Source organism: Coregonus lavaretus, assembly GCF_964263955.1.
Source record: "Coregonus lavaretus genome assembly, contig: HAP1_SCAFFOLD_1140, whole genome shotgun sequence".
Classification (NCBI taxonomy): domain Eukaryota; kingdom Metazoa; phylum Chordata; class Actinopteri; order Salmoniformes; family Salmonidae; genus Coregonus; species Coregonus lavaretus.
The window spans coordinates 150377-160173 of record NW_028157708.1 but is presented as its reverse complement, the minus strand read 5'-3'; the positions used below and the strand labels follow the sequence as shown (position 1 = coordinate 160173).

The window sequence follows — 9797 nt, the reverse complement described above, 5'->3', positions numbered from 1 at the left end:
GAATCAAATACTACTACCTTTATTCCTCTTTCTCTCCTACTATAGGTTTAATCACCACCACAATATGCTGCAGTGTTATCATATCTTTGTTGTGTTTCTGTTTTGTTTCCTGTGTTTTGTACAGGCTGCCATTGCAGTGCAGAGGGGGCGGAGAATGGGGGTCAATGTGATGATGTCACAGGGTCGTGTCGCTGTAAGGCCAACGTTGACGGACCTAGATGTGACCGCTGCAAGATGGGATACTATGGCCTGACCGCCTCCAACCTTCTGGGCTGCACGAGTGAGTCACCTTTCACCCTTGACCATGAACCCGTTCACAAACTCTCCCTATTTTATGATTACTTACAACTGTATTCACCATACTGTGGGGGTGTCCAGAGTGTGTGTGTATGTCTATCCCCATCTGACTCTGTGTCTGTCTTCTCCAGAGTGCTCGTGCAGTGCAGAGGGCTCCCTGTCCAGTGTGTGTGACCCTGTGAGCGGTCAGTGTCCCTGTCGACCTTACCTCCAGGGCTGACCTGTGACCTCTGTTCCCATGGTTACTGGAACCCCTCCTCCCCCGCGGCTGTGTGCCCTGTCGCTGTGACCCCACCAACTCCCATGGTGACACCTGTGACCAGAGTACGGGTCAGTGTCTGTGCAGGTCAGGGTTCGGAGGTCGTACCTGTACAGAATGCCCTGACAACACTTATGGAGACCCCCTCATTGGCTGCAGACGTAAGTGACCAGTCGTGTTCTATCATAGAAAGGTTCAAAGGTTCTTAGACATGCTTTGTTCAATGCTTTGATCAATTCAGTCCAAATGGACAACTAAGTCAAACCATTTCTTTCCTTTTCATCTCTCCCTCCCTTTCTCCTTCTCCTCCATCTCTCTCCTTCTCCTCCCTCTCTCCCTCTCTCTGCAGCGTGCCAGTGTGCTGCTGGGGGCATGGTACCAGGAGGCTGTGATAAGAATACAGGGACATGCCGGTGTCGTCTTGGTGTCACAGGTGCCCGTTGCGATGCCTGTAGCCGTGGCCACTGTGACTCATTTCCTGACTGTGAGGTCTGCCCCTCCTGCTTCTTCTCTCTGGACTCCTACATCCAGAACCTCACCCTGGGCCTAGAGAGACTCTCCCCCAGAATCCCCTCTCGTCCTGGGGGCTCGTTGCCCACTGGTCTGGGTCCCCGCATCCAAGCTTTGGAGGCCACTCTCACCCAGATACGTGACTCTCTCCCACTCCCACCTCCCTCTACCAGACAAGTCAACGATGCCCTCTTTCAGCTACGCAGACTAAGGTAGGGAGATGTTCGGCTTCCCCGGCAAACTTAGAATGTCCAAATAAACGTGGGCATCAGATTCCATAACCTGCAATACTTTGCTTTCAAAAGTACATCATTTCATTGTCTAAATGTAAACACCACTAGACCCGTAGGACACAGTCTTTCATTACCTAGCTCACTATCCCTCATCCCCGTTGGAATCCACCAGGGACCAGTTAGATCAGGTGGATGGGGATCTGTCACCCCAAGGCAGAGGCCTCGAGCTGGGCTCACAGCTGGACGAGTTTGAGGCTCTCCTGGACGGCCTGGGTCTGCTGTACAACACCAAGAGAGACGCTCTCAGGAACTCTATCAACTCCAACAATGCAGGTGAGAGAGATGCCGCTGCAGAGCTGTGAGCACCATCCTTGTGTGACCACAAAAAGGCTCAGTGAGGAATTTAGAATCCAGAATCAGAATTAGAACCATATAGACTTACCATACCATTCTGGTTTTGTTTTGGCTCACTTATTTAACATTTAACATTTTAGTCATTTAGCAGACGCTCTTATCCAGAGCGACTTACATGAGCAATTAGGGTTAAGTGCCTTGCTCAAGGGGCTGCTAACACAATTGTTTGTCTGTCGTCTTGGTTGGTTCTCTCTCAGGGGCCTTCTCTTCTATAAAGAATGCCTATGATGAGTTCACGGATGCGGCCAAGAGTGTGGAGGCTAGTGGGAAGACTGTGGATCAATCTTTAGCGGTCAGAGAGGACGCTCTTGACCTCCAGAACCAGGTCCAACCAGCCAACACCAGAGACCTGGAGAAACTCAACCAGCAGCTGAACACCAAACCTGACCTCACACCCACTGCCAAGCAGGTAACCTTAACCCCAGCCTTAACCCTTAACCCTTAACCCTAACCCTAACCCTTAACCCTTAACCCTAGCCTTAACCCTTAACCCTTAACCCTAGACCTAGACCTAACCCTAGCCTTAACCCTAGCCCTAGCATTAACCCTTAACCCTTAACCCTAGACCTAGCCTTAACCCTTAACCCTATACCTAGCTTAAACCCTTAACCTTTAACCCTTGCCCTTAACCCTAGACTTAGCCCTCGCCCTTAACCCTAGACTTAGCCCTAGCCTTAACCCTTAACTCTAGCCCTAACCTTAACCCTTAACCCTAGCCTTAACCCTTAACCCTAGCCCTTAACCCTAGCCCTTAACCCTAGACCTAGCCCTAGCCTTAACCCTAGCTTTAACCCTTAACCCTAGCCCTAGCCCTTAACACTTAACCCTTAACCCTAGCCCTTAACCCTAGCCCTTAACCCTAGACCTAGCCCTAGCCTTAACCCTAGCCCTAGCCCTAGCCCTAGCCTTAACCCTTAACCCTAGACGTAGCCCTAGCCTTTACCCTAACTTCACCTTAACGTGACTGTGTATTTTTATTCCCTGTCTCTCAGGTGTGTGGCAGTGTGCGCTCTGCCCCTTGTAACCCTGCCTGGTGTGATGGTGAGCTTTGCCCTGCGGAGGGTGCGCCACCCTGTGGTCGTGGGGAGAGTTGCGTTGGAGCTCTGCCTCTAGGGACCCGAGCTGTGAGGGATGCTGAGGAGGTAAAGGACAGACTGCAGCTGCTCAATGGGAAGATCACACAGGCTGCTGCACAGGTAGGAGCTGACACTTGTTTGTTTGTTTACTGTATTTTATAACATATATAACTGTTTATTGGGTTTGAATACTTACATGTAGGATATGTCCTTCAGTCATTCAAGTGGTTTGTTTCATCATATGGTGTTCAATGCTTTTCTCCTTTCTCCATTCAATTCACAGATCCAGAAAACACAGGACACAGTCAATCTGGTCAGACAGTCCACGGATGATCTGGTCAATCAGATGAGGCGGACCAGGGATGACTTGGAGGCAGATCTGCAGGAGACAAGATACTTTGTTAAAGAGCTGAAGGACTTCCTGTCAGGTGACACATTGATGGTTATGTTCCAGTACCTTCAATAACCTATTTATACTTTTTTACTCGTAGTAGAAGTATTGAAGTAGTAGCATTGCATTTTTGTGAGTGTGTGGTTTACTGACATTCCCTTCCTCTCTCCCTTCCCCTCTCTTCCACTCTCTCTCCCCCTCCATCTTCCCCTCTTTCTCATCCTCCCTCCTTCAATCCTCCTCTCTCTCTCCCTCCTCTCCCTCCTTGTCTCCAGACCCGTCGTCAGACCCAACAGCCATCAGTACGGCAAGTGAGTGGATCTTGAACGCCAAGCTGCCTCTCAGTCTGGCAGCTCTGAAGAGGAAGCTTCAGGAGATCAGAGACCTGGCGGCAGGACTCCCAGACAGCACTGCAGTCCTGGACCAGGCTGGACCACAGCTCGACACCGCCCAACGCCTGCTACAGGAGGCCCAGGATGCCAGGTATAACACCTTATGACCTCTTATGTCAGTCTTATGACAGGGTTATGTACTGTAAGCATCTATGGTTTAAGTAAAGTGTTAGTTGTAATTGATGTATGAAAATGCTGTGTGGTTTCAGAAGTCACTTTAACATTGTTGTGACTGCTGTGAATGTTGCAGAAAGGTTGCTGTAACATTGTTATAACGTTGTTGTGTGCTGTATGACAGCGATGCTGCGCTGGGTGTGAAGGCTGATGTTGACGGGCTGCTGGAGGGCTTCACCACCGTGGAGGGCTCCCTCTCTGGCCTGAACGACAAAGTGCAGGACAGCCTGGACATAGTGGAAGACATCAGCAACAGTCTCACACAGGTGGGAGAGAGATGAACAAGTCAATTGAGCTAATGTGCTCAAATAAATACAATTACACTTTCAAACTAGTATGACACTGACATTGCTTGTATTGCCTCCATTTTCCATATCCTTCACAGCTTCTTACCTTTTTATTCCTCTCTAATTTTTATCCCTCCTCTCTCCATCCTCTTCTCTCCATCCTCCTCTCTCCATCCCCCCAATAACACCCGTATTTCAACTCCCTCCAGACCAAGGCCCAGTTGACTCCCACGGTGAAGGCTCTAGGGGAGGTGTCTGCCCTGGCTGAGGGGATGAAGCCTCAGCTGGAGGGGCTCAAGGTGCTGGTGCACTCTGGAGGTCTGCTGGCCCAGAATGCTAAGGGAGAGGCCGATAAGGCTAAGAAGGAGGCAGATGCTGCGGCCAGGGTGAGTGTGTGTTAGAGTATCTGTGTGTGTGCTACTGTTTATGTGTGTGTGTATGTGTATGTCAATCAAGGCTGCTGACGGGAGGACGGCTCATAATAATGACTGGAACGGAGCGTGTTTGATATATTTGATACCATTCCACTCATTCGGCTCCAGCCATTACCACGAGCCCGTCCTCCCCAATTAAGGTGCCACCAACCTCCTGTGGTGTATGTGTGTGTTTGTGTGTGTGTGTGTGTGTGTGTGTGTGTGTGTGTGTGTGTGTGTGCGTCCATGTGTTTGCCCGTGTCTGTGTCTGTATGTGTGTCTCTGTCTGTATGTATGTGTGTGTGTGTTTGTGTGTGTGTGTGCGTCCATGTGTTTGCCCGTGTCTGTGTCTGTATGTGTGTCTCTGTCTGTATGTGTGTGTGTGTGTGCTGAACTGCCTGTCTCTTTGCTTATGTGTTTGTAGGACCTGGCATCCCTGGAGAAGCAGCTGGAGAAGCTGCGTGCTGCAGAGAGGACCAGTGGTCATGGCGATGGGACGGGGGCAGCAGGTGAGCGTCTCCAGAAGCTGCAGGAGGAGGCTGGTTCTCTGGCCCAGGACACTGGAGACATGATGAAGTCACTAGCAGGTACGGATGGAGGATAGCGAGGGGACACACACACACCTGGCATCATGACTGTTTTCACAATCCATCCAGTATGCGGGCATATATGCATTTGTGGAACATTGACTAAGGGCTCGATTCAATCCATATCGCTGAAGTTCAGCGTTATGGCGAGATTGAAATGATTTAATGGTAATTTCCGATTGAGCCGACATATGCTAGTCTGGCTAACACCTAACTCTTGTCTGGAATGGCTCTTTGATGTTGTTGGCACAATGTGTCGATGATGAAGGGGGCTGTGCTTTTACTGGTTGGCTCTCCTCTGTGTCTTTCTCACTCAAACACCCACAGCTACACACAGCCTCAGAGCGCCGCCCCCTTCCATTACAACGGTTGGATTTTCAAATCCCAAAAATTACATTTAAGAGAACCAATCAAACCCATCACACAATTTCTGAGTGAATATTGCATTAACGAACGGCCTCCTTTCCTGCGCTGTGAGTCACGTGGGTCGCGTCAGCCAGGCTAGACATATGCATCGTTTACCGTGAATGCAGTCTCCGCTAACGCGGGAACATTGCCTTTAAATGTCAAACTTCAGAACTATGGATTGAATCGAGCACTAAAGGCACTGAATGCTGTGATGATGAGGATCTCTGGCTTTTATATATATATTTGACGTGATGAATTTGCACCATATCAAAATAAAAAAAACATTCCCCTCTCTTCCTGTTCCTCCTCCTGCTCTCCTCCCCCTCTCTCTCCTGCTCTCCTCCCCCTCTCTCTCCTACTCTCCTCCCCCTCTCCTCCTCGCTCTCCTCCCCCTCTCACCTGCTCTCCTCCCCCTCTCCCTCCTACTCTCCTCCCCCTCTCCTCCTCGCTCTCCTCCCCCTCTCACCTGCTCTCCTCCCCCTCTCTCTCCTGCTCTCCTCCCCCTCTCTCTCCTCGCTCTCCCTCCCCCTCTATCTTCAGGTAAAGCAGACTCTCTGCGTAGACTACAGGATGAGGTCCTACTGAAGTCCCAGAGGCTGACCGGTCTGGACGGCAAACTGCGGGACCTCCTGGCTGACATGAGACAGAAGGTCAAGATCCTCTCCACCTGCCAGGGCTGAGAGGTAAAAGGGCAGAGGTCATCCTCAAATAGCCTGTTCATTGAGATAGAGGAGCGATGTAATTTATTTTGTCCCATTTTTTAGAAAACAATGTCCCAATAAAGATATTTTTCATGACGTTGAGTTTCCCTTTTTCCAGATTTGTATCTTTATCCTACTACATCCCAGTGACATCATTAGGCCTGGGATTTCTGGGGCTGCAGCCCTGAATGTTTTTGGTCCAGCACCAAACCTTTTGATGGTTGAAGAATATAGAAATTGCAGGCTGTATGTCTGATATGAGTTCCCATACTGGCATATTACTTACACGCTAGGCAGTATGCCATAGAGACTGTCATGATTTTAGCATTACTTTAATGAAAACTGTGTGTCACTAACCCAAATTGTTCAAAAGATGTGATTTATTTTACCGGAGATATGTTTGTTTTTTTTACTATCGTGAATTCACAGGAAGCATAAAGATAAATAAACCATGTCCCTGTTGTTTTAAAACTAGGCTACTTGAGGATCGCTAATTAGATTATTTGTTCAATAACAAACAAGCTTGTTCAGTCATGTTACCTTATTAGCTAACAACCTGGTAATCGGACAGGCACACATTTGGTTTAAGATGGAACATGGAGAAAGAGATAGTGATCCCAAAATAATATGTTTTATCCTAGTGGGGGGCGTGGGAGAAAATAAATAGACATCATTTGGGTAGGGTGTAGTCCTGGGTAGATTTAGGCTATGCCATGTTGTCTTCAGAAGATTTTCTGTTTAATTTCTTTCTTTCACATTAGCTGATGTAAGACAGTAGAACGATTCCTATTCCTTATAATGGGCTATCATATTATAGGATAATGAGTGTGTTTGTCAGCAAGAACAGTATTTTTATTCCTCATACTTCTTTTATTATTCCACTTCTTCCCAATTTTGTCAGCATTCATATAGGTATACGCTATGTCATGGTCATGTTGATTGTAAGTCATAAAACAAGAATAGGCTATATTGAAATGCCTGTTACATCAATTATTTGTTTTATGCCTGTTACATCAATTATTTATTTTAGTAGTGTGCACAAGCAGCTAGTCAGTGATGGTAAGGGGACTCTCAATAGCTGTCACGATCGTCTTGACGAGAAGGAGTAGACCAAGGCGCAGCGTGTGACACGAACATGACTTTAATTAGTTAAAGCACAAGTACAAAACAAAACACGATCGTGAAGTCCACAGTAACACTGACTGAACACGGAACAAAAACCCACAACACCCAAGAGAAAACACACAGTTTAAATATGGCTCCCAATCAGAGACAACCAGCCGACAGCTGACACTCGTTGCCTCTGATTGGGAGTCATACAGGCAAACATAGAAACAGAACAACTAGAATACCCAACATAGAAAACGAACACATAGAATGCACACACCCTGGCTCAACATATAGAGTCCCCAAGCCAGGGTGTGACAATAGCTCATAAACGCAAAAGATCTTGCCTATGTATTGTAAGATGACAAGTGTCTGCAACTAGTCAGCCTCACCTTTTAGATGTTTCTTGAAGGTGGGGTGACTTGAAGAAATTAATTGTTATAGCATTAACATTTTCAAACCCCCTGCACTTGGGAAACATACCACCCCTGCAGGACTTTCTTTCTTAAAGCTGTATTTTAAAGGGATAGCTCACCCACATTGTAGAAAAAAGGCTCTCATTTTTAATATACGTTTTAGGGAAGTGTCCCTTTAATTTGCACTTTTTAGCTAACTTTGCCTTTAACTGCAGGCACTTCTGAGCCATCACAACAACGTATCACAACATATGTTAATATAGGCTTTTGAGCACTGGATACCTCTATACATATCTATGCTTTTAATTTTGGGGATTTGTGTGTGTTTTGTATTGCTGGTACTGCTGCACTGCTAGAGCTAGAAATCTGCGATAACATCTGCTAAATATGGGTACAGGACCAATAACATTTGATTTGATTTTGCTCCGAGCGCACCTGCAACCAATTCCCTTATGAAATACCTGAGTTCCCTTTGTCTTTAGTTCAGTGCCAAACAACCCATGCCTCTTGAAGATACTCTCTACCATTTATCCATTTTATTTCTGTTATCTGTGCATCCAATACCTAACGTGAGTAACCCGCAACATTGTTTCCTTTTTACTTTCTGTTTCATGTGTGAATATATAAGCATTTAATGATGCACTGTTGTATCAGTAGTTGTAGACTGTTGAGTTGTTGCAGCATGTTGCGTATGGACATGAATCATTCATCTATTTTGGATATCCTTTGAAGTGATGATACTGATATGGAAATGATGTGTATGATAAGTATGTTTATGATCTAAGATATGATCATGTGAATTCTTTATGAAATTTCCTAATGCAAATGTTTTGCTTTCTATTTTCTGTTTATTTTTAGCACACAAGTCAATAATGGATTATGATTGATTGAAGAAAATAAACCGAAGCCCCAAGTCTCTCTCCCCATCCTTGTCCTCTGACCGGGACACCAGCACCTGTATCAGCTCCAATGGTTTAGTCATTTAACTTACAGGAGCAATTAGGATTAAGTGCCTTTCTCAAGGGCACATCAACAGTTCTATGCTTCCTACCTCAACCAGTGCATTCAGAATAGGCAACCTGCCTTTGACAGTAATTAATGTTATTACATTTTTGCCACAATTCTTACATCTAATCTCTCAATGTTCAGATTGATGCTGTTGAAATGTAATTTATTCCGGGGGAGTATTCCCCTGGATCCCCTGCTAGGGTTCCCCCTTATAGCTCAATGGCCTAAGCCTACGATGTCCTCAAATCCTAGAAACGCCCCTGAACGTCCTAATTGGCCCAACAAGACCCCTCTCAAACCATGCCACCAATAGCTGTAGAGTAGCCTCGTTTGACCATCCTGATCTCCAGAGCTGACATTGTTTCGCTACAAAGATTCAGTGATCCAAAAGCTTTTACATTTGTTTTGCGCAATGCCCCTCAGCTACAATAGTTTCAATCGTAGGAGGCCCAGACTGATGAAGTGAAATGAAAACGCAGTGGTCAGGATGGTGGATTAGGCTAGCTGAAGAGAGATGTGAGGTAAGAAAAGTACAGGAAGTTTTACATTAATGTTTTATTAAGAAACAACAAAGTATAGCGCTTGTGGTTATAGCATCTCCAGTCAAACAGTTACAATGGCATTGGCACTACAAGCGGATCTCTACAGCAGCTTATGGCATAAAAGTGGCACATGTTATCATCTCTGTACATAAAGTGGTGTTAGTGTTACACAGGACCACTTTAAGCACAGTAATAACCATCTTCTCTTACAGAGAAACGTCAGCCCTCCAAACCCTCCTCACCCCAAAGTCATTGTTATGACATGGGTGTTAGGATTCAAACAACGGGTCAACGACATTCAAACCTGTCGGTAAGATTCATAACAGTCAAAATCCTTACATTTAGGATGATAAAATATACAAATAATTCACACTATAAAAATACATATCTTCGATTTAACACTTGACAACGACATCTCAAAGCCCTTCTCCTTGAATAGATGTCACATAGTATTCATAAACTTTACAATGAAACCATTTTACCAGGTTATCTATACATTTTCTTCAGAGCCATAGGACTCTGGTTTCTCCAGACCCATTTATAGGAACAGATGTGAGTGAAAGAAGAACAGTTTAATTTAGT

General features: G+C 46.0%; 1 pseudogene across 1 annotated transcript; it reads left to right on the top strand.

Annotated features, from left to right (window-relative positions):
• Positions 1-73: 73 nt before the first annotated feature.
• On the top strand, positions 74-8578 carry LOC311125020 (laminin subunit beta-3-like; annotated as a pseudogene). The gene is made up of 13 exons: positions 74-280; positions 429-717; positions 906-1278; positions 1472-1632; positions 1911-2122; positions 2706-2909; positions 3073-3217; positions 3456-3663; positions 3871-4012; positions 4243-4419; positions 4871-5033; positions 5982-6124; positions 6261-8578. The product of its transcript is annotated as a laminin subunit beta-3-like (transcript).
• Positions 8579-9797: the final 1219 nt, after the last annotated feature.